Below are 26476 nucleotides of genomic sequence, written 5' to 3' on the forward strand. Positions count from 1 at the left end.
AATGATAACAATGAGGCAAGAGGTTTGGATTTTATTATGAGAAAATGGAAGTTTATCAAGTTTCTGGTGTTATTTATTGCTATATAATGTGTGTGGTGCTGCTGATGGAAACGAGTTTAATTTTAAAAAGGGAGTCAGAGACGACAGCAGTTGAGATACAAGTTTCAAATTTTCCCTGTTCAAGTTAAAGGATTCCTGAAATGGTATATGCAGATGAAGAATAAGAAATTCCCCAGTTGGGGGGCGCCTAGGTGGCGCAGCCGTTAAGCGTCTGCCTTTGGCTCAGGGCGTGATCCCAGAGCTCCTGGGATCGAGCCCCACATCGGGCTCCTCCACTGGGAGCCTGCTTCTTCCTCTCCCACTCCCCCTGCTTGTGTTCCCTCTCTTGCTGGCTGTCTCTCCCTCTGTCAAATAAATAAAATCTTTAACAAAAAACAAAAAACAAAAGAAATTCCCTAATCGGAACATGTGAAAAGCATGGTGAAGGATGGAGAGGGTTGAGGACCTAGGCTAGAAGCTCAGGAAAGATGAATGGAAGAAAAGGATGAAAATACGAAGGTCTGAGCAGGGGACAGAGTTGGACTTCATCAAACTGGCTTTGCCTCCTCTGCTGATAACATTTCACTTAAAAGATTTCTATCTATGAGGCAGACAACAAACAAATAGCATATCTATATTTAACATATACATTATTGGGCTTGAAGAAAAGAGAGCCTGAAAAATCACGGGAGGGTCACTGAAGTACAAGTGGGAGGAAGCTTAGATGGCGTAAGGATTAACATCTGCCTTTCATTGAGCACTACTGGGCACTTGCTACTCTAACTGCCCTGTTTATAGTCATTATTTAATTGACTCCCAACCATATTTGGGGGAGCTTTATTATCTCTATTTTATGGAGGAAGGAAGCTCTTTGTGTCCAAGATCACACGTGTGCTAAGTGATAGAGCCAGAATTTGGATGGATTTTGCCACACTCCGGGAGCAAAGCTCTTTTTCCTCTGAGCCTATTAACAGAGACTGGGGGTTGGGAGCTGGCTCCAAGGCAAGAAATTAGACAAACTCAAATAACAAAGAAAGAATTTAGAATTTAACCAAATTATGGAAGTAGCCAAAGTATCCATCAATAAATGGATAAATAAGATGTGGTGTGTGTGTGTGTGTGTGTGTATACACGAACTTTATATATATAAAATAGAATATTATTCAGCCATAAAAAGAATGAAATCTTGCTATTTGCAGCAGACCTAGAGAGTAAAATGCTAAGTGAAATAAGTCAGAGAAAGACCAATACCATATGATTTCACTCATATATGGAATTTTAAAAAAATATACTTATTTATTTTAGAGAGAAGGGGGGAAGGGGCAGAGGGAGAGGGAGAGAGAGAGAGAGAATCTCAAGAGAAACTATGTTGAGCATGAAGGCTGATTCAGGGATTGATCTCACGACCTTGAGATCATGACCTGAGCCGAAACCGAGAGTTGGATACTCAACCAATTGAGCCACCCAGGAGCCCCACATATGTGGAATTTAAGAAACAAAATGAAGAAAAAAGAGACACACCAAAAAACAGACTCTTAAATTTAAAAATTCTATTTTTTTTAAAAGATTTTATTTATTTGACACAAAGAGAGAGAGCATAAGCAGGGGAAGGATCAGGCAGAGGGAGAGGGAGAAGGAGGCTCCCCGCTGAGCAGGGAGCCCGATGCAGGGCTCAATCCCAGGACCGTGGGATCATGACCTGAGCCAAAGGCAGATGCTTAACTAACTGAGCCACCCAGGGACTCCCAGACTCTTAAGTATAAAGAACAAATTGGTGGTTGCCAAAGGGGAGATGGGTGGGGGGATGGGTGAAATAGGAAAAGGGGATTAAGAATAAACTTATCTTGATGAACACTGAGTAATACATAAGATTGTTGAGTCACTATATTGTATACCAGAAACTAATATAACACTGTATGTTAATTATACTAGAATTAAAATAAAATTTAAAAAATAAAACATAAACAAGTTAATTTGTTATTTAATAACAACTTTAAGTGCCTTACATATTAACATCGATATATTTTAATGGAAAAAACTGTATTTTCTAAAACAAAAAAAGTTGATGGGAATTATGGCATTGTTTTTAATAGAAGACAGCTGGATTCTTTTTTTTTAAATAAGCAACAAAAATTTATTTCTTGCAGTGCCTGGGTGGCTCAGTCAGTTAAGCATTCAACTCTATTTATTTATTTAAATTCAATTAATTAACATATAGCATATTACTAGTTTCAGAGGTAGAGTTCAGTGATTCATCAGTTGCATAGAACACCGAGTGCTCATTACATCAAGTGCCCTCCTTAATGCCCATCCCCCAGTTACCCCATCCCTCCACCCCATCCCTCTACCTTCCCTCCAGTAACCCTCAGTTTGTTTCCTAGAGTTAAGAGTTTCTTATGGTTTGTCTCCCTCTCTGATTTTGTCTTAGACAGCTGAGTTCTTATATCTACTTCTGCATTCAATCTTTTGACTACTTTTGGTTGAAGTATATGAAGAAAACCTGGCCTCACGAAATACATAGCTAAAAAGTGGGAGGAATATTTTAATAGCCTTTTCAGATATTTGCAGATAGTCTGTTTCTATACCCAAACTTGACATGCGGTAGTTTCTTTTCTTTTCTTTTCTTTTCTTTTCTTTTCTTTTCTTTTCTTTTTTTTTTTAAGATTTATTTATTTATTTTAGAGAGAGAAAGATAGAGCGTGAGCTGGGGCGGGGGGTAAGAGGGAAAAGGAGAGAGAGAATCTCAAGCAGACTCCCCACTGATCATGGAACCTAACACAGGGTTCCATCTCACGACCCTGAGATCATGACCTGAGCCGAAATCAAGAGTTGGACACTCAACTGAGCCACCGAGGCACGCCTGACAAGTGATAGTTTCTTAAATGTTTGTTGCAATTTGAAATCTGGAACCGTATCAAGGAACTCTGATACTCTGATATATTAAAATCTATTGGGGTACCTTACACACATCATGAATTGGTTAATTTGGAAAATATTTACAGTTAAGCAGATCTTTCAAATGTTAACACATTTCATTATCACATTTCAATATCAAAATAATACATTTGTTCTATCATCCTTGATCTCATTAAAAAGGTCAGTATCAGGAAGATGTCAAGCTCATAGTAGCTGATCCAAGTTTTCTGAAATTTTAGTTTACTCGTGTGCTCAAATGTCTTCATTGGTAACAAATACTGGCAGTGTGGTTTTGAGGTGACAAGCTCATTGGATTATGTCTGCTAACCCCCTAAGTCTGAATAACCATAATTTTTATTTCAAGTACAAATGGTTTCCACAAAAAGGTGACTAGTTCAGCTTGCACCTAAATTATACACATGATAGGTGGTGAGTGAAGAATATAATGACCATTAGTATCATTGGGGGATTTGTGCTGAGGTTACTGTAGTCTTACCTACCATTGCTTTTGAGCTATTAACACTAATGTCAACAAAAGAGAAAAGAAGAAAAGGCAAATGTCAAGTATTCCTATGAAAATAGTTTTATCTTTGCTGACCCCTTAAAGCCTCTTGTGGACCCTCACCCAAATGCACCAGACTTCGAGAAATATCATCTTGCCACATTGCAGGTCTCATCTCCTATCACTCTGTGCCTTGGTTAGAACGTTCCACCCACTTGAGGGTGTTTGCCTTAGCGGTTCCCTCTGCCTGCGGCTCTCCACAAGATGGTGTCCTTACTGTGATCAGATTTCAGCGCAAATGGCACCTCCTAGAGGCATTTTTGATTACTCAGTTTAAAAGACACCTCTTTCCCCTAGTCATTCTCTATTATATTACCTTGCTTTATTTTCTTTATAAGAGTTATCATCATTTAATACTATCTTGTTAATTAATGAATTAATTTGCTTTGCCATTAGAATTCAAGCTCTATTAATTCAAGGAATTAAGCTGTGTTACTCATTTCTGTATCTCCATCTCCCCAAACAATGTAGTCAAACTTTGATAAAAATTTCTTAAATAAATACATTTTTAAAGGACCTTGAGGAATTAAAAAAGGTGGATTTGGCAGTAATTTGAAAAGTACAAAGCCTTATAAAGGTGGTTTATTATAGTTTTCAACATTTATTTCCTGATGACCATAATCTCCTGACAATTATTTCCCATTTTTAAATAATTACAATCAGACTTTAATATTGTCTTCAAACAAATATAGAACTCGCATTCTTCTATTTTCCCCTTCTCATTATTATACTTGGGTGAAGTGTAAAATATTTTAAAATATAAATGAAGATGCTAGAAAGACACTTAATATAAACCTCTTTACTTGTAAAAAAAAAAAATTTCTTCCATGATGTCTTTAGGAGGTAGTGTAAAGGTTGAAGACTATAATCAAACTCGGGGATATCTGAAATCTTTACTATAATGAGAGTTATTCAAGAACATGGTTAGTCTGCCCTTTTATTCATATCTTTTTTTTTTTAAAGATTTTATTTATTTATTTGACAGAGAGAGACAGCCAGCGAGAGAGGGAACACAAGCAGAGGAAGTGGGAGAGGAAGAAGCAGGCTCCCAGCAGAGAAGCCTGATGTGGGGCTCGATCCCAGAACGCTGGGATCACGCCCTGAGCCGAAGGCAGACGCTTAACGACTGCGCCACCCAGGTGCCCCCCTTTTATTCATATCTTTACGGATATATCTAAATGAAGTTTTACAATTATATACATAAGAATATTGTACATTATTTATAAGAATTATCCATAATGCCTATATACTTGTTATTATAAGTAAATTGCAAATCATATTTAAATCTGTAATTGTTTGTGGATAGAAATTTAAAGGTTTTTATATTGATCTTATATCTGACAACCTTGCTAAACTCTTTTATTACATATTAATGTAGTAGATAAAATAAATTTTCTGTATATGAAAACATTGTTTACTAAATGATATTTTTCTCTTTTCTCTTTTTTTATGTTGTTTTAAACAGGAGTAGGGAGATTGTGCATTTTAGTTTGCCTATATGTGAAGGTAAGACAGTTTTAATATGATTTCCCCTCCTTTCTTATTTCCTGTTTTCACCTAACAGTATATGTCTTGCTATGTTTCTTATTTTAAAGACAATAATGCTTTTTAACATTTTACCATTAAGTGTGATGTTCACGCTAAGGATTTAGTTTTGATGTTATTTTATTTAGATTTTTAAATCATGTTAGCGATATTTTCTTCTATTTCAAGTTTTCCCAGTTTTTAATCATAAAGCAATGCTTTAATTGTATTATGTTTCTGCATCTATTGAAATGATCAAATGCTTTTTCTACTTTTATTTTTTTTTTAAAGATTTTATTTATTTATGTGACAGAGAGACAGCCAGCAAGAGAGGGAACACAGCAGGGGAGTGGGAGAGGAAGAAGCAGGCTCCTAGTCGAGGAGCCTGATGTGGGACTTGATCCCGGAATGCCAGGATCACGCCCTGAGCCGAAGGCAGACGCTCAACACCTGCGCTACCCAGGCGCCCCATCTACTTTTATTTTTTAATGAGAAAATTATATCAGCATATTTTCTCATGTTGAACTATTCCTGCACTATTTGCATTCCTGGAATATATCCCACTTGGTCATAATATATTTATTTTCTTATTTATACATTGCGAGATTTGGTTTGCTAATATTTTACTTGGATTTTTGCAGCTATGTCTTGAGTGACATTGGTCTGTAATTTACCTTCATAGTATGAGAAAGGACTATTTTTGTCTGGTTTGGGGTGTCAAGGTTGTACAAATCTCATGAGTTGAAATATATTATTTCTCTTTTTATTCCTTGAAGGAGTTTGTATAAGACGGGAATGATCTGTTTTTAAGTGTTTATGTAGGGTATGTTCTGTAAAACAAACATAAAAATATAAAAATCACAAGGAAAGCTAGTTTTTTCCTCCTCATTAGAATTAAGAACTTCTACTCATCAAGTGCACTCTAAAGAGAGTGAAAATACAACTCAGAGAAATAACTGTACTAAAGATTAATATGTGCAGATTACCTTAAAACATCTACACATAGGGGCGCCTGGGTGGCTTAGTCGGTTATGCAGCTGCCTTCAGCTCAGGTCATGATCTCAGGGTTCTGGGACTGAGCTCCACGTCGAGCTCCCTGCTCAGAGGGGAGCCTGCTTCTCCCTCCCCCTCTGCTGCTCTGCCTGCTTGTGCTCTCTCTCTCACTCTCTCTCAAGTAAATTAATAAAATCTTAAAAAAAACCCAAACATCTACAAATCAATACGAAACAAGCAATGAAATATAAAAACGATCTATATAACTTCATTCTAATCATTGTCCCCTCTATTCTGCTCCATCCACTTTATATAGGTAACAATTTTTATTAGTTTTACTTTAATTATTCCAGGTTTTTAAATACATAGATGAATATATACATATATGTTCTATTTAACCTACTTACTTATCTACTAACATCACTTAATGGTAAAAATCCTAGAAGTATTTCCACATCTGTGCATAGAGATTTTGTTCATTCTTATTTTTAAAATAGCTGCACAGTATTTCATCCTGTAGATTTTGTGTTTATATTGTAAGAGGCAGTCTCTGATGTTATGAACATGGATTTTCCCCTGTCTTTGGCTGTTAGAAATACTGCTAAAAAGAATAACCTGGTGCACGTGTTATTGTACTGTTGTGTAAGTGCTTATGAGAAATAGATTCCCAGAAGGGAGATATTTGGGTCCAAGAGTAAATGCAAGCTATAGTTTTAGTGGACATCGCTAGATTACATACTTTGGCCTTACGTCATGTGAGGCAATCCCACCTAGAATATGTGAGAGTACCTGGTTCTTCACAGCCCCTCATACAGAATCTGTTGTTCAACTTTTAGACTTTGGGTTATTTAATAGGTGAGAAATTGTATTTCAGTAGAGTTCTAATCATATTGCTCTTATTAAAAGTCATGTTAAGGGGTGCCTGGGTGGCTCAGTTGGTTTAAGCATCTACCTTCAGCTCAGGTCATGATCCGAGGGTCCTGAGATTGAGCCCCACATCGGGCTCCCTGCTCAGCAGGGAGTCTGCTTCTCCCTCTGCCTCTGCCCCTCCCCCTGCTCATGCTCTCTCTCTTGCTCTCTCTCAAATAAATGAATAAAATCTTTCAAAAAAAAGTTATGTTAAGAATCTTTTTAGAATTTTAAAAATTTTCACTAACTATACAATTTTAGGGTGACAGGACTCTGAAGACATAGTCTCCTGTCTGACTTCCATTGACCTTGTCAAGAAGTCATCTGTTTAGTCATGATTCTTTTTTTTTTTTAAGATTTTATTTATTTACTTGACACAGAGAGAGAAGTGAGCACAAGCAGAGGGAGAAGCAGTGGAAGGGGGAGAGGGAGAAGGAAAGAATCTCTAGCAGACTCTATGCCGAGCCCCTTCTGGGGCTCAATCCCAGATCCCACCACCCTGAGATCCTGACCTGAGCCGAAACCAAGAGTCGGATGCCCAACCAGCTGAGCCACCCAAGCATCCCAATCATGATTCTTTTTAATTTTCTTTCTAAAGGTTTTAAAAAATCATCTTTTTGTCTTTTGGGTTCTACAGTTCTACCACAAAGTTCTAGGTAATTTCTTTTTATTTTTCTATTTGGGATTCACCGATAATCCTGATTATAAGCATTGGTTTCTTTGATCATTCCTGGATAGTGCTAACTAGTAGCTCTTCAAATATTCTCATTTTCTCTATTCTTTCCTTTGAAAGATCTATTGGAGGTATACCTTCTTATTTTGTTTCTATAGCTCTCAATACCACTTTCATATTGTTTTATTTTTCCGTATCTGTGGGTAATTTCTTCAAATTCATCTTCTAGCTCTCCAAATCTTTTTTCAGCTATGCCAAAGACACGCTTAACCTGTACATTAACAGTTTATATTTAGGAGCTGTAATTTTAATTTCTCTAAGGTTTAGCTTTTTTACCCTAACTTACTAAATAAGTTTTGGTAGTTTATTTTATCTTTATCATGTTTTCAAACCCCTCTTTTATTTTTTATTTTATTTTTTTAAAAAAGATTTTATTTGATTATTTGACAGAAAGAGAGCACAAGTAGGGGAAGCAGCAGGCAGAGGGAGAGAAAGGAGCAGGCTCCCTGCTGAGCCTGACACGGGGCTTGATCTCAGGACCCCGGGATCATGACCTGAGCCAAAGGTAGTGGCTTAACAACTGAGCCACCCAGGTGCCCCTGAAACCCCTCTTTCACTAGAAAAATAAAATTTATTATTCTTGTAGTGTGTGTGCAGAATCTGGAGTGCTATTCCCTGTTTCATTCTTGATACTAGTAATTTCTCTTTTCCCCTATTTTCTTTATAAGTGTTGCTAGAATTTTGTCAATTTTATTGATCTTTTCAGTAATCGTTACCTTGATTTCTATACTATTCTGTTTTTAATTTCATTCATTTCTTGCTCTTATTCTTAATTGTTTTTTTCCATCCACCTGCTTTGAATTTACTTTGCTCTTCTTTTTCTATGTGAAAGCTTGTTGGTTTTATTTTTTCTAAAGTATTCATTTAATGTTATAAGTTTCCCTTTTAGCAATGCTTTAGCTATATCCCATAAATTGATGTATTTCCATTTTCTTTCAATTCAATGCATTTTTAAATTTTCTTGAGGTTTCCAATTTGAAAGAGAACCATGTAGAAGTGTATTGTTTAGTTTTCGAGTGTTTGGAGATTTTCTTGTTTTCTTTCTGCTGTTGATTTTTAGTTTGATTCCTAATGGTCAGAAAACATACTCTGTATGATTTAAATTTTAAAACATATTTTGAAGTTTGTTTGATGGCCCAGGATATGACTTATCTTGATACATACTCCATGAGCACTTGAAAATAATGTGGTTTTTCTGTTGTTGTTGGGTGGAGTGTTCTATAAATGTTGATAAGATCTTGTTGTTTGATGGCGCTATTGACTTTCATATCTTTGCTAATTCTCTTTCTAGTTGTTCTATCAATTATTGAAGGAGGGACGTTGAAGTTTCTAGTTATGATTGGAGATTTGTCTGTTTTTCCTTTCTTTTCCATTTGTTTTTGCTGCACACATTTTTCAGTTATGTGGTGCACACACATTTAGGATTAAGATGTCTTCTTAGTGGATTAGCACTTTTATCATTATATTATGTTCCTCTGGCTCTGGTGCGGTTTCTTTTTTCTTTTTTTTTTGGCTTTGAAGTTCACTTTATCTGATAGTAATATAATCTTTTATGCTTTCTTTTAATTAATATTTGTGTGATAGAAATGTTTGCATCCTTTTACTTTCAACCTGCCTTTACCTTTATATTTGAAATAGGTTTCTTTAAATATCATAGTCCTATTTTTTTATTATGTTATGTTAGTCATCATAGAGCACTTCATTAGTTTTTGATGTAGTGTTCCATGATTCACTGTTTGCGTACAACACCCAGTGCTCCTTGCGCTATGTGCCCTCCTTAATATCCATCAGCGGGCTGACCCATCCTCCTGCCCCTTTCCCTCTGAAACCCTCAGTTTGTTTCCCGGAGTCCATAGTCTCTCATGGTTCATCTCCCCCTCTTCATTTTCCCCTTCCTTCTCCTAATGTCCTCCATGCTATTCCTTATGTTCCTCATATAAGTGAAACCATATGATAATTGTCTTTTTCTGCTTGACTTATTTCACATAGTCTTATTTTCAAGTCTATTCTGCCAAGCTTATTTTTAATTTGTTTATTTGGACCATTTACATTTGATGTAATTACTGATATGTTAGAGCTAACTCTGTCATTTTTTGTATTTGTTTTCTATATGTTCTCTCTGTTTTTATTTTTTGTGTTTTATTTTTCTTGTCTTTCTGTGCATTTCTTGAAGGTCTGTAGAATTCTATTTTGGCTTATCTATAGTGTTTTCAAGAGTATCTCATGTATAACTTTTTTTAAGGTTGCTCTAGGTATTACATACGCATAACTTACCATAGTCTACTAATGTCAATGTTTGATCAGATCAAGTGAGTAACAAACACACTCATTTACATTCTTTTATCCTCCCCCATTCATAATATAATTGTCTTAAATATTTACTCTACATATATATTTGGAACCACATTACATAGTGTTATAATTTTTGTTTCAACCATCAAACATATTTTAGGAAACCCAAGAGAAAAACCCTATTGTAATTATTCATATTTTGCTTACCATGTTCTTTCTTCCCATGTGATATTTTATAATTCCTTCAATTGTTTTAAGTTTAGAGAACTTGAGTCATTATTTTAGAGTGGGTCTGCTGGTGACAAATTATACTAGTGTTCCTTAACTTGAGAATATCTTGAGTTCCCATTCATCCTTAAGCGTATTTTTGCTGTATCTAGAATTCTGGTTTGTCAGTTCTTTTCTTTCAGCACTTGAAAATTGTGCCAACTTCTTCTGGCTTTCATAGTTTCTGATGCAAAATGTGTGTCTTTGGAATTTTCTCCTAAATATAACATGTCATATCTCCCTCACTGCTTTAAAGAAGTTTTGTCTTGAGTGTTCAGGAGTTTTACTTTAATGTGCCTTGGTAGAAATTGTTTTTGGTTTATCCTCTTTGAAGTTCACTCAGTTTATTAAATTTAGGTTTATGTTTTTTGCCAAATTTGAGAAGTTTCAGACATTATTTCTTTGAATACTTTTTCAGCCCTCCCTTTTCTTTTCCTTTTGGGATTCTAATGACAAGAATGTTGGGTGTTTTGCTATATTCCCATAAGTTCCTGAGGCTCTGCTTGTTTTTCTTGTCTATTGTCTTTCTGTTATTCAGACTGGGCATTTCTGTTGTTCTGTCTCCAAGATCACTGATCCTTTCCTCATCCTCTACATTTTGCTTTTGTGCTTATCCACTGAATTTTTATTTAAGTTAATCTATTTTTAGTTCTAAATTTTACATTTGGTTCTTTTAAAAAATCTTATTTTTTAAGAGCAATTTTAGGTTCACAGAAAAATTGAGCAGAAAATACAAAGAGTTCCCATATGTCCATAGCACCCCACCCCACCAGATGCATAGCCTTCTCCATTATCAACATCACACCAGAGCTGTGCATTTGCTACAAGTGATGAACCTCTTACACATTATTATTACTCAAAATCCATTGTTTCAGTTAGGGTTCACTCTTGATGTCGTACATTCTATAAGTTTGCACAAATGTATAGTGGCAAGTATCGACCAATATAGTATCATACAGAATAGTTCCACTGTCCTCAAAAAATCATCTGTGCAGTTCTTTTTTATACCTTCTATTTCTTTGATGAAGTTTTATTTTTTTATTTGTTTCAAGTGTGTTCACAATTTTACATGAAGTATTATGATGGCTGCTTTAAAATACTGGACAGATGATTTTAACATCTCTATCATTTCAATGTTGGCATCTATTGATTATCTTTTTCATTCACTTTGAGATCATTCTGGTTCTTGGTATAATGTGATTTTCTCTTGAAATTTGAACATTTGGGTATTATACTATGAGACTCTGGATTTTATTTAACCTTCTGTTTTATCTGGCTTCTTTGAACATCACTCTGGCAGAGATAGGGAGAGATACAACCTTATTACTACTTAGTGGTGGAAGAAGCTTAGATGTTCACTCATGCCTCCTGACAGCCTGACAAGAGTGGAAACCTGGGTACCTCACTCAGTTTTCTTGTGGTAAGAGTGGGGGTGAGGTTATAGTTTTTTTCTGTGGTATTTGGCTGGAGTAGAGCTGTTACTGTCTAAAGATGTTCTGTCTTGCTAAGCTGCCCTTTCCTGGTCCTCTGGCTAGAGAGAGAAGACTTTTGTTGGCACTTGTTTTGTCTGCACTGTTAGGGTTTCCAGGTTGTCAGCTTCTTCAGTTCCATGTCTGGGATATATGAGCCAAAAATAAACCAAAAACCAAAAGACCAGGGCACTTACCACCTGGTTGTTCATTAGATTCTGAGTTCCCTTGTTAATCTGTCTTTTTCTCTTCACTTTTCACCCTTCTTTTGTTTTATAATGTCCAAGGCTTTGGTGTACTTAGCAGGAGGAATAAGGACAAGTACATTCTATCCTATTTTCCTGGAAATTAAAGTCTACCATTGAATTTTGTCTTTAATTTTCTTCTCTTCCTTTATGCCATGACTAGGTTGGTTCTCAGATTCTTGGCTCTTAGCTTGCCTAGGTGGGAAGGCCAGATAACTTTTTCCCCCTAGGCCAGAAAATTTTTATATGGCATTCGATTAACTGAGCAATAAACAGTTAATGACCTGATATGGCAAGAGCTGTTGTCTAATTTTGTGACAGGAAAAAAGGAAGATAGTTAGCCTTAAGTGGCATTATTGGCCCAGTTTAAAGCTCTTCTGTGTGTATGAGGGTTAAAGAAAAGAAACAGAATAATAAGGAAACTGTGCAATAGATATTTATCTATATACCTTCTCTACAAAAAGGAAGGAATGCTTGAAGTGTGAATAATGCAAGTAAGTCTCTTATTTTGTCAAGAAATTGTATTATTTAGTCTAATTTACATATGAAACAAAAAAATGAATTTTGTATTAACAGTGTAACAACAATGTAATGACTAGAAGATGAAAGGAAAGACAAGACAGCTTCTTACTTAGGTATCTAAGTTCCTGTAAGTTTTTCCAGAATCAAATTAAGGTAAGTAATGAAAGCATTGATTTCATAGAAAAATATTTTGTGGAAAGTTAGTTAAATAATTTATATCCAAAATTACTTATTAACTATCAAAACGACTCAGTCAAGGCAAGAATAAACCCAGAACAAACCCAGCTTAGTTTATGTCAAAAATGATGGATTCATAATTAACAAAGTTTACTATAGTTGAGATATATTTGTTTGGCCACTCTGAGCAGGTGTGTACCCAGTCAGAATCATAGCTTCATTTGTCTGTTCATGACAAAGTCTCCTCAGTGGGTGACTGACAGAATGTCCACAGTCCATGGGGAACCCAGATCCATGATCCACCAGGATTCAGTCTCTTTTGCAGTTTGAATACAAGGGATTTTATCAAATTCACTCATGAATGATCCAGCTTGTCAGGAGATATCAAAGGATCACTGAGATTGTTGGGTAGATGTTTTCCCCCAAGATAGTATTGAAATTTAAATGCCTAAGTGATAGCCAAAGTGAGCTAGACGCCAAAAGGAAAGCACAATGTACTGTTGGCAGAATTGGTAAGTGACTTTTTTTAATGGGGAGTAATGGGTGGAGAAATGTCCATTTCTTGAAAAATTGATATATAAACTATTTCTCATATCTATTGGTCTAGCTAAAATGTACCATTGTTACTATTATAAATTCAAACCACCAATCATCTCCGGATTCTCTACAAATGGCTTCATGCAAAAGAGAATTGATTCCTGTAATGATTCATATTTAGGTTCCAAGTTTTAAATTAATTCTGTTGTCAGAATATGGCTTGGGACCAATGATATTTTGATGGTTTTCTACATTGCTTCTGATTCTGTCCTACTTATAGTATAAGCATAGAGAGAAAGGTAATGTTTTATGTGATCTTAATTTCTATTGCTTTCCTTACATATTTATTTTTCTGATCATTAGCCACAAATACGACTACAGAAATGACTTAAAGGTTATTTAACTTAGTCAAGGAAAAAATGTATTATGTTATTAAGATATATTCACAGAGTATTTTTAATCCTAAGATGGTTTTTGACCTCTAGGGATAAGAAATCCCCTCTAGGGATAAGATAAAGTCAATCACTAAATGAGAGTTTTAGATCTTGTTAGCAAAATGAAGTGTGGTCTTCAATGCAGAACGACAAAAATGAGTTAATTTTAAGTTCTTTCTTGATTCTAAGTTAAAAGTCAATATATGGGGGCGCCTGGGTGGCTCAGTCGTTAAGCGTCTGCCTTCGGCTCAGGGCGTGATCCCGGAGTCCTGGGATCGAGCCCCACATCAGACTCCTCCGCTGGGAGCCTGCTTCTTCCTCTCCCACTCCCCCTGCTTCTGTTTCCTCTCTCATTGGCTGTCTCTCTCTGTCAAATAAATAAATAAAATCTTTAAAAAAAAAAAAAAGTCAATATATGATTTCAAGACTGTTTAGTGCAGCGTCTATGGATGAGAAAGTAAAAATAACTTTTACCCCTTCCTTAATACCACTGCTCTTCTCAAAGTAGCAATGACTGACAGTTAAATTTTTTCTGATCTTTCTATATTTACATTTAGGTACTTTTCTGTTTATTTCCCCTTTCGACCCTTAATTCCTTTTCTAACTATGCCAAGAAACTTCTTTTCCCAGAAGGAACAATACCATATCCCAAATTGACAGCATATTTATAGAGCAAGCAGATGTATTAGATGGATGTATCTTTGCATGTACCAAGATTCAAGTTACTTAGCCATAATAGGATAATATGTAAACAATACATTATTTTTCTTCAGAGGTATCTAACATCATTTTGAAGTGTACTAGTAAATGAGTTGACCTGCCAAAATAAGGGATCAGTCTTTAAAAAAAGTTTCCTAGTTAAAGGAGGAAAATAAAAAAGATTGATGATAATAACTGAAAAAATGTTTTAAATAAAGCCAAATAGTCAAGTGGACAATACGTAACATATCTTTTTGCTCTTTGTGATTTAGTTTCAGTGAAACATCATTATCAATCCCTCCAAATTTTGTAACAATATGATCTATAGTTCTTTTGATAATTTATCAATTATGTTCCATTTTATAGTTTTTTTTTTTAAAAGATTTTATTTATTTATTTGACAGAGAGAGAGACAGCCAGCGAGAGAGGGAACACAAGCAGGGGGAGTGGGAGAGGAAGAAGCAGGCTCATAGCGGAGGAGCCTGATGTGGGGCTCGATCCCATAACGCCAGGATCACGCCCTAAGCCGAAGGCAGACGCTTAACGACTGAGCCACCCAGGCGCCCCCCGTTTTATAGTTTTTAAATGAGAAATGTAAGCATAGAAAGTAACTATATCTCATTGTTGACATTAATTTAGGTAACAGGAACATAAAAAATAAACTAATGCAGGGAATCTGTAAGGAATGTTTCCCTTTACTCAACTTTGAGAAGTCCTAGGTTGACGTAATTTTTAACAGTTCTAAAAAGACATCTGGAAGAGGGGCGCTTGGGCGGCTCAGTCAGTTCAACATCTGACTCTTGATTTTGTCTTGGGTGGTGATCTCAGATCTCAGACTCCCAGAATCACGGGATCGGGCCCTATAATCAGGCCACACTCAGCACCAGAGTCTGCTTGAGATTGTCCCTCTCCCCTTCCCTCTGAACTAGCCTCCCCCCACTCCGCCCCACTCTCATATGCATGCCTGCGAGCATGGGCGCACGCACACTCTCTCTCAAATAAATAAATAAAATTAAAAAAAAAAAAAGACAAGTGGAAGATACAAAACAAGAAAGAAAATATTGAATGAATGAGATAGCAGAGGAAATGGACAGTGAAAAGAAATGAAAAAATACTCTTAGGAAGATTATGAGGTCAGGGTGGCAGCATCATTAAACATTTCAATTTCCATATTATTTAATAGGAAGAACATTGTCTTCCTTCCTGTATTTCATGATGTAATGAAATAAATGAATAAAAATAATAAAACGTCCTATTAGGAAAATATATGTAACACCCACGGGTCCATATGATTTTTGATATAGACAAAACTGTGCATGGACCAAAGACTTGCATTTCACACAGAGTGAGGATATGTTTCTCACCTGGAATGCTGACAATCACATGTCTTCTTCTCCTTCTCCCACATCGAAAAGATTCTAATTTCCTACAGAGTGAACGATGCCAAATCTGAAAAGAAAACAATTTAATTCGAGGCTTGATTTCGTTAGTGGGATCAAAGAAATCACATAAATTAAATTAGAAATCAATGAAGGTTCAAAGAAATGTCTTGAAATCAGATGTTCTGTTCTTTCTTTACCTGGTAGTTGGAAAGTAATGACTCAATTCATAAAAATTATTATGCTTGTGGCAATCTTATAGTCATTACCAGTTCTGGCATCAATATCTTCACTTTCCTCCAGCTACATTTTATAAATGATGGCCATTGTCTTCATTTCTTTTGTAAGTTATTTTACTAAGAAAAAAATATCAGTGATACCTATTATTCTGCAACATCTTTCCATGCATATGTAAATTATTTCTACAAAATTGTCAGATGTTATTTTGTAGCATGAATTTTTATATAATACACTTAATAATCAACATATAGTTGATTCCATACCCCCCAATAAACATCCTTTTGGAATTTGGGGGGATTATATTAAGTGTATAGAATAACCTATAATAATTTATATGTTTATGTATCTATAGTATAGTATAGATATTTTTGAACAAGAGCAAGGTATGTCATTTAAAGTATTCAAGTCATTCAAGTATTTGAGAAGTCCTAAATTGGTAGCATTTTTAGTTAATGTCCCTCCATAAGTTTAATTTAAAAAAAATACATGTTCAGTATATTTTGTATTAATTTTCTCCCTAGTATTGAAACCTTTTTGTTGCTGTTGAAAATGGGATTTTTTTTCTTTTATTATACTTCTGTTATATGTTCCAACTGATTATTGTTTATATACAGAAATGTATTACTTCTTGTATTTTAATTTTAACAAGTCACAATATTGAATTATCTTATTGTTTCTAGTGGTTTTTAATTTGATTCTTTTGGTTTTGTAGATTTATAATGACATACTCTGAAAAAATACTTTTCCCTCTTGCTTGAAAATTTTATGTCTCTAATTTATTTCACTTGGCTAATTGCACAGGCTAGTAATTTCAGACACCAATCATCACAACTGGTGAGTTGATAAGTAACTTGTATTTTGTTTTAATTTTTTCCCCCAGTATTTAAACGTTAGACAAAGAGAAAAATTTAAAAGCAGCAAGAGGAAAAAAAAAAATCCTCACATACAAGGGAAGGCCCATAGGCTTTCAGTGGATTTCTCAACAGAAACCTTTCAGGCCANGAAAGAGTGGGATGATATATTCAAAGTGCTGAAAGAAAAAAACGCCAAAAAAGAATAGCTTATATAGCAAAGTAGTCGTTCAAAAATGAAGGAGAGATAAAAATTTCTGAGAAAAAAAAAAAGGGAGAGTTTATGACCCTTAGACCAGCCTTTAAGAAATGACAAAAAGGAGTCCTTAAAGCTGAAATATGAAACAGATTGGTAAAGGTAAGTATAACATCAAATTTAGAGTACTCTAATACTGACTATGATGGTGCGTTACTCACTTAACTCTAGTATAAAGGTAAAAAAACAGAAGTACCAAAAATAAATAAAGCTATAATAATTTGTTAATGGATACACAATATAAAAAGATGTAAATTGTGACAACAAAAACATAAAATATGAAGGGGGAGTAAAAGGGTAGAATTTTTGTAAGTAATCAAAGTTATTATTAGCTTAAAACAGGCTCTTATACATATGTTATGTTATGATGTTAAAATACTCTGTAAGACTCATGATAACCACAAAGCAAAAACCTACAGTGGATACACAAAAGATAAAGAGAAGGTAATCAAAGCATACCACTACAGAAAATCATCAACTCACAAAGAATGGTAGGAAGAGAGGAAAAAAGAAACAAGGGAACTGGAAAACAGCCAGAAAACAACTAATAAGATCATGTTAGTAAGTCCTTACTTATCAATAATTACTTTAAATGTAGATGGGTTGGTTTCTTCAATCAAAAGGCATAGCATGGCTACAAAAATTACAACAACAACAACAAAAAGACCAACTATATTCTGCCTATAAGAGGCTCACTTCAGCTTTAAAAACAAACAGACTCAAAGTGAAGGGATGGAAAAAGATATTCCATATAAATAGAAACCAAAAGAGAGCGAGGCAGTTATACTTCTATCAGACAAGATAAACTTGAGGTCAAACACTCTAACAAGAGATAAAGAGGGTCACTGTATAATGATAAAGGGGTCAATTCATCAAGGGGTAATGAAATTGTTGAATTTACATCATCAACTATAAACATATATGCACAGTAAAACATCATTATCAGTCCCTCTAAATTTTGTAACAATATGATTTATAGTTCTTTTGATAATTAATTTATCAATTATGTTCAGTTTTATAGTTTTTAAATGAGAAATGTAAGCATAGAAACTAAATATATCTCGTTGTTGACATTAATTTAAGTAACGTGAACATAAAAAATAAATTAATGCAGGGAATCTGTGAGGAATGTTGGAACACTAAATATATTAAGCAAATATCAACAGATTTGAAGGGAGAAATAGCCAACAATACAATAATAGGAGGGGACGTCGATACCCTACTTTCAATAATGGATGAATAATCCAGACAGAGAAGACCAGTAAGGAAACCCTGGACTTGAACTATACTTTAGACCAAATGGACCTAACAGACAAATATAGAAGATTCCATCCAACACCATTTCCCAGGATAGATCATGTTAGGTCGCAAAACACATCTTAGCAAATTTAAAAAGATTCAAATCATGCCAAGTATCTTCTCCAAACACAGTAGTATGAAACTAGAAATAAAGAACAGAAAGAAAACTGGAAGATTCATAAATATGTGTAATTTAAACAACACACTCCTGAGCAACAAATGGACCAAAGAAGGAATCAAAAGTAAAATCATACATATCTTGAATCAAGTGAAAATGCAAGCACTACATACCAAAACTTATAGATGCAGCAAAAGCTGATCTAGGAGTGAAGTTTATAGTAATAAATGCCTACATTAAAAAAAAAAAGATCTCAAATCAACAACCTAACTGTAAACCTCTAGGAACTAGAAAAAAAGGGACCAAGCCCAAAGTTAGCAGAAGGAAGGAAATAACAAAGATTTTTTAAAAATAGAAAAGATCAATGAAACTAAGAGTGTTTTTTTTTAAGATAAAATCAACAATTTTAGCTAGACTAAATAAGAAAAGACTGAAATGAAATTAGAAAGAGGGGGTATTACAACTGATACTGCAGAAATACAAAGGATTGTTAAAAGACCACTGTGAACATTATACATCAACTAATTGGATAACCGAGAAGAATAAATTACTGGAAGCATACAACCTACTAAGACCGAATCAGAAGAAATAGAAAATCCAAACAGACTAATAACAAGTAAGGAGATTAAATGAGTAACCAAAAACCACCCAATAAAGAAAAGCCCAGGACCAGATGATTTCACTGGTGAATTCTACCAAACACTTAAAAACTAATACCAACCCTCAAACTCTTCCAGAAAACTGAAGAGGAGGGAACACTCCCAAACTCATATCACAAAGCCAGCAATATCCTAATATCAAAGCCAGATAAGGACACTACAAGAAAAGGAAACTATAGGCTAATATCCCTGGTGAATACAGAGGCAAAAATCTTCAACAAAATACTAACAAAGCAACAATACTCTAAAAGAATCATACATGATCAAGTGAGATTTATCCCTGGCATGCCAGGATGGTTCAACACATGCACATCAATAAATATGATATGCCACACTAACAGAATGAAAGATAAAAAATCATCTTATGCTCATCTCGACAGATGCGGAAAAAGCATTTGACAAAATTCAACATCTTTTCAGGATTAAAACTCTCAACAAATTTGTATACAAAGAACATATCTCAATGTAATAAAGGCCATATATAACAAACTTATAGCTAACATCATACTCAATGGTGAAAGTTGAAAGCTCTTCTTTTAAGATCAGGAACAAGACAAGGGTGCCCACTTTCACCACTCTTATTCAACGTAGTAATAGAATTCTAGCCAGAGCAATTAGGTAAGAAACAGAAATAAAAGGCATCCAAGTTGGAAAAGAAATAAAGTAATATTGTTTCTGTTTGCAGATGATACGATCTTATATAAAGAAAATCCTAAAGACTGCACTAAAAAACTGTCAGAACTAATAAACGAGTTCAGTAAAGTTGCAGAATACAAAATCAACATACAAAAATCAGTTGCATGTCTATACACTAACAACAAACTATCTGAAAAGGAAATAAAGAATATAATCCCATTTATAGTGGCATCAAAAACAATAAAGTACTTAGGAATAAATTGAATCAAGGAAGCAAAAAATCTATACAAGGAAAACTATAAAACACTGATGAAAAAAATTGAAGACGACACAAATAAATGAAAAGATATTCTGTTTTGATGGATCAAAAGAATTAATATTGTTAAAATACACATTCTACCAAAAACCATCTATAGATCGAATGCAATCAAAATTCCAATGGCATTTTTTTTCACAGAAATTAAAAAAAAAATCCTAAAATTTGTATGGAGCCATGAAAGACCTCAAATAGCAAAGGCAATCTTAAAAAAAAGGAACAAAGCAGGAGGTATCACACTTCCTGATTTCAAACTACATTGCAAAGTATGGTACTGGAATAAAAACAGATGCACAGGCCAATGAAACAGAACTGAGAGCCCAGAAAAATTCCATGCATATATGATCAACCAATATTTGAAAAGGGAACCAAGAATACTCAATGGGGAAACATTAGTCTCTTCAATAAATGGTGCTGGGAAAACTGGATATTCCCATGAAAAATAACAAAATTGACCCCCATCTTACACCACACACAAAAATTAAAATTACAATTAAAATTCAGTACAAGATCTGATACCATAAAACTCCTAGAATAAAACAGAGGGAAAAGTGTGTTGATGTTGGTCTGGGCAATGATTTTTGGATATGACACCAAAAGCACAAGCAACGGGAGCAAAAATAAACAAGTGGGACTGCATCAATCTAAATGCTTCTGCACAGAAAAAAATAAAATAAAATCAGTCAATGAATAAAGAAAATACATGGGAAAAATATTTACAAAACAGGTATCTGATAAGGGGTTGATATCCAAATTTCATAAAGAACTCCTACAGCTCAATGGCAAAAAAATCCCAATAATCCAATTGAAAAACGGGAGAGAGCCTGACTATCTTCTTTTAACCTGATATCTTCCTTTCCTAAAGAAGATTTCCAAATGTCTAACAGATGCATGAGAAGAGACTGAACATCACTAATCATTGGAGAACTGAAAATCAAAACCATAATGAGATATCACCTTATGCCTGTTAGAATGGCTAGTGCCAAAAAGACAAGAGATGACAAGTGTTGGCGAGGATGTGGAGAAAAGGGCACACTTGTGCTCTGTTGGTTGGAGTGTAAATTAGTGCAGCCACATGGAAAATAATATGGAAGTTCCTCAATATATTAAAAATAAAATTTCCATATCATTGTGACTTTATCAAATTGACATCTGGGGTGTCAGATGGTAAGCTATGGCCCAAAAAAAGGCCACAGGGAATGAAATAGAGTAGTTTACTACTCACAGGTCCCAGAGAATGTACACAGCATGCCTCGAGGGCCCACATGGGAGGTCAAGGCCTGGTATAGGCAGATAGTGGCAGCACCTAAGGCGGGTCCTGGTCTAAGGCCAGACTGATCAGTTCAAACCAAAGACTGGGGTTTTGGTAAGCTTTGCAGGGGTTTTATCTAAGGAGCACACGAGGGGAAGGCCCCAGGAGGCAGGGGAGATTCTATCACAAGGGCCATCAAGGGAAGTCACATCAGCAACTTACATTTACTTGCGACTCTGCCAGCTGCTCTCTGAGGCAGGCACTTGCATGAGGGGCTAATGTCAGGTTAAGACCCCTGCAGTCGGCTTGGCCAAACAAAATGGATGCCCAGGCAGCAGTGGCAGGGAGTAGATTAGGTAAACTCTTGATACATGTTACTCAACAATCTTACTTCTGGGTGTACATCCAAAGGAAATGACATCACTAAGATGATCTCTAAGAAATATCTGCACCCCCATGTTCATTGTAGCTTTATTCACAATACTCAAGACATGGAAGCAACCTAAGTCACCACGGATGAATGAATAGAAAGGGGAAATAGCTACAATGGAATACTATTCAGCCATAAAACAGGAAGGAAATCCTGTCATTTGCGACAACATGGATGGACATTGAGGACGTTATGCTAAGTGAAATAAGTCAGAGAGAGAAAGACAAATCCTGTTTGATCTCACATGTAGAACCTAAAAAGGCCACATGCATAAAAACATATGGTAGAATGGTGGTTGCCAGGGCCTGGGTGTTAGAGAACTGGGGAGATGTTGGTCCAAAGGTATAACCTTCTAGTTATAAGATGAATAAGCTCTGGAGATCTGCTGTACAGCGTGATTGTAGTTCTCAGTATTCTCAGTGCTGTATTATAGACTTGACATTTACTAAGAGAATATAACTCAAATGTTCTCACCATGGAAGTGTTGACTAACCTTTTGCGGTAATCATTTTCCAACATATATATGTATCAAATAATCACACTGTACATGTTAAACTTACATAATGTTAAGGTCAACTCTATCTCAATAAAGCTGGGTTTAAAAAAATGTTAAAAATAACTGATTTGTGATGAGCTACCAGGAAATCTGGGTGGGAGGCTCACTTACTGTAATATGTGTCTTTTTATAAAGACTATTATTTTTTAAAGATTTTATTTATTTATTTGAGAAAGAGAGCATGAGAGAGTGAGCACAAGCAGGGGGAGGGGCAGAGGGAGAGGGAGAAGTAGGCTCCCTGCTGAGCAGGGAGCCAGATGGGGGGCTCTATCCCAGGACCCTGGGATCATGACCTGAGCTGAAGGCAGACACTCAGCCAACTGAGTCACCCAGGCGCCCCTATAAAAATTATTTTTTAACATGATCATATATTACATTTTCAAAAAACCCCACACTATATAAACATATCGCTGGCAGGATAATATTTTGTATATGAGTGACTGAAGAAAATGCTATAACTCAGCGACTATACTATTAAAGAAAGATTTAAGCATATGAATACAAATATCTCGTCTACTTTAAAAATAGGGTTTAATAGGGGGCGCCTGGGTGGCACAGCGGTTAAGCGCCTGCCTTCGGCTCAGGGCGTGATCCCGGCGTTGTGGGATCAAGCCCCACATCAGGCTCCTCTGCTGGGAGCCTGCTCTTCCTCTCCCACTCCCCCTGCTTGTGTTCCCTCTCTCGCTGGCTGTCTCTATCTCTGTCAAATAAATAAAATCTTTAAAAAAAAAAAATAGGGTTTAATAAAAAACTCTCATTAGATCAGTGACTCCCCAAAATATTGATTTAATCATTTTCAAAAATAAGTTTCCTTAGATTCCTAAGATTTAACTTCTCATGATGACCCGGTGAGTCTCCCATCTGTCATGGCTTTATTAATCTCCTGACAGCAGTCCCTTAGGTTGATAATCACCACTATTTCTAGTCTCTGTAGATCCCAGATCTACCACCTACCACGGGTGGATGAGCTTCCAGCATATTTGAATACAGGAGCCCTTGTCAAAGTCAGTTTCTGGAGATCCACCCACTGCTTTTTTGGGATCCAAAGATCTTGCTGTGCTGGACTGAGTGGCTGGCTTCCATTTTGATAGGACTGAATCTGAGAAAAAAAGACAAGCAATGTGAGAAGGATGCCATCTAATTGATATCATGGACTCATTATTCTTACACAATCTAGTGCTGATGCCGATACTCCGGTATATACCATGAATAACAGGGGAAATGGTTACTTGGACCAATAGATTCTCACTGACTCCTTAAATATGGGACCCATCTGTCTTCCTACCTTATTTTCCCTTTCAGAGAGAACCAGTCAAGGAGACAAAAGAAAACACTCAACTGCAGTTCATTCCTCTTATGAACTTCAGCACTGTATGTGGGACAAAGTTTCCAAATTGTTAATGGTCAGGCCAAATGCAATGCGTTGGAGGTTTAAGAGACTTCTAAATAGACGTGAAGCTCAAGAATGGAGAAATAAAAGAGGAGGAATGTAGTGGGCCACAAAGTATATAAAAAGATCAAATTTTACAAAAATAAAATTCAAATGGTATTACCTAACACTGTGTTGAATCTTAATTGTTTTGGAGAATAATGAAATTGAAAATGTTACAGAGGAAGAAAGCATATAAACCAACAGAACTTCCTTCTTCATTGGCCTCCTGGGGGAAACTGGCATCTTTAGATACAGGAACCAAAAATCTTCCAGTACCTTCTTCCACTAGCACTGGCTCAATGACTTGCACTTCACCAAATTCAAAAGCTTTCCTTTCCTCTTAATGGTCACAGTCACCTATTGCTCACTCTTTCCCCTGGAGGTAAAAGCCTTTGTTTTACCAGGACAGAGGCAAAAACGGTCATACCTGGAAGGAAAAGCATCCTTGGCAATGCCTATGTGGTCGTTTTGATTTAGGCTTCCTGATTTGTGTGATACAATGGTTGTCTTCTCTTGCTTTCATCATTATCTCTCTTACTTTGTTTCAATTCACGAGGAACAGAGAAACCATTCAGACTTGCTGTCAATAATACGAATCAATTCAAAAGGCTGTCTTCAAATGTAATTGTCGATTGGTCTTTCACAAATGCCCTCGGTCTGTCACAGATTTTTCCAAGACAGGTATGCTTCTTGTTCATACTCTGTTCTTGCTTCCAATGCTGTAAATCCTCTGCTGTACAAGTCTACACATAATCACCAAGATGCTTTTACTACTTTCTGTCTTTTATTTTTTTTAAGATTTTATTTATGTGACAGAGAGACAGCCAGCGAGAGAGGGAACACAAGCAGGGGGAGTGGGAGAGGAAGAAGCAGGCTCCCAGCGGAGGAGCCTGATGTGGGGCTCGATCCCAGAACGCCGGGATGACGCCCTGAGCCGAAGCCAGACGCTTAAGGACTGCGCCCCCCAGGAGCCCCATACTTTCTGTCTTGTTTACGATTTCCCCAAATGTTACCTACCATTCATCTCTTACACTTTTAATTTTGTTTCAACACCAATTACAAATTTTTATGCCTCTATACTGTCAGTTTCAGAAAAAGTAGCTAGCTACTTTCTTTCTAGTGTACTTTGGACTTATGGCCATTGTAATTCCCACATACTGTGTGTGTGTGTGTGTGTGTGTGTGTGTGTGTGTGTGTGTGTGTGTGTTTAATTTCCTTCTTCAGGGGCTTCCTGGAGGGTGCGGGATGGCATTCTCAGAACTGAGTTCCAAAGGGCTTCTAGCACCTTCTGCTGACCTGTGACCAATGACTCACAAAACACCAGAAGCTTTATTCTCCTGTTAACGATCATAGTCTCTTGTCCTCCCTTCCTTCCTCCACAGCTGGAAGCCTTTATTTCCCTTGGACCCAGAAAAGAAATGATTGGCATCTGAAGGTAAAACTGCATTGTCACCCTGGATAATCTTAAAATGATTATTCTAGCCTGGATTATTTGTTTATATTGTTTTACAATATTAATTAATAATTGTTTTTCCTCAGCTATTTCAAGTATTATTCTTTTATTTCATTTTTATAATTTTATTAATGTAACATTTAAATTGTCTTTTTTTTCTTTTTAAAATACTGCTGCAGAAAAATTATACTTGTGTGGCAGGTTTTCTACCTGTTTTTTGGATCCTTTCCCTACAACAGAGCCCCAAAAGTAGAATAGTTAAGTCTTATGATCTTTATTTCAAATTTTAGTTGTGATTTTATTTCATTTCAATTTACTCATTAGGCACAGCAATATATACCCAGAGCATCTGTCAAGAATATGGTTCAATGCAGAGTACTCTTTTAAAATATGGTTATTGGTTGTGTTTTTCCAGCAAGTTCATTGGCTGTCATATATTTTGAAAAAAAATCTACTCATCTGAATCCTTTTCTCCCTTCCTTATAGATTTATATAGGATTCACTGCAAAAGAACTAATTCATAGTCAAATAATTACTTAGGAACTTTCTGCACTTTTAATCTTGTTTATTGAGTTTCCAGAATGCATAGCCATTATTCATTTAGTACTTGAAAGTTTAATCTGTTTTCAAAGCCAAGCACATATTTTTTAACTTCCCCGAAAAAGTCAATAACTGATATTATCAGACACAGTTGTTGCCAAATCTTTCTGCTATATACTGCTATGACAGTTCTTATACTTTTTATACCTTTAATTTTTTACACATTAACTTTTTGATATTAATGAAAGCTAGAGGAAAAATGCTTTATTCAGCCTTATAGCCTCTGTTACAAGGACAGTCTCATTTTTTAAAAAGATTTTATTTATTTATGTGAAAGAATATGTGTGCGTGCCCGCAGGTGATAGAGAGAGAGAGAAGGAGCAGGGGGAGGGGCAAAGGGAGAGGAAGAAGCAGGCTCCCCGCTGAGCAGGGAGCCTTACGTTGGGCTCAACCTGGGACTCTGGGATCATGACCTGAGCCCAAGGCAGATGCTTAACCGACTGAGCCACCCAGGCACCCGAGGACAGTCTCTTAAATACAATATAATATTTTAGAGAAAGTAATATTTTAAAGAAAGTATCTATATTCATAAAATAAAACATACAGGAACTGATTTTATGTTATTTGTTAAGGATCTATTTATTTATTTTAGAGAGAGAATGTCTGGGAAGGGGAAGGGGGAGAGAATCCTTAAGCAGTCTCCCCGTTGAGAGCGGAGCCTAACACAGGGCTCAATCCCAT

At 35.8% G+C, this 26476-nt stretch overlaps 1 protein-coding gene across 4 annotated transcripts in view; it reads right to left on the reverse strand.

Annotated features, from left to right (window-relative positions):
• The window catches only part of LOC103677773 (histone H4), a 57603-nt gene that overhangs the window by 6714 nt on the left and 24413 nt on the right, over positions 1-26476 (reverse strand). For 2 of the 4 annotated variants that reach the window (XM_008707023.2, XM_008707021.2), the window contains 2 exons: positions 23265-23409; positions 15683-15767 (listed from right to left, as the gene is read on the reverse strand). The gene's annotated coding sequence lies outside the window, so the exon portion shown is untranslated. The remainder of the gene's footprint in view (positions 1-15682; positions 15768-23264; positions 23410-26476) is intronic. The other 2 variants (XM_008707026.2, XM_008707025.2) reach the window with 1 other exon arrangement.

This window comes from Ursus maritimus, unplaced genomic scaffold (assembly GCF_017311325.1).
Source record: "Ursus maritimus isolate PB19 unplaced genomic scaffold, ASM1731132v1 scaffold_26, whole genome shotgun sequence".
Classification (NCBI taxonomy): domain Eukaryota; kingdom Metazoa; phylum Chordata; class Mammalia; order Carnivora; family Ursidae; genus Ursus; species Ursus maritimus.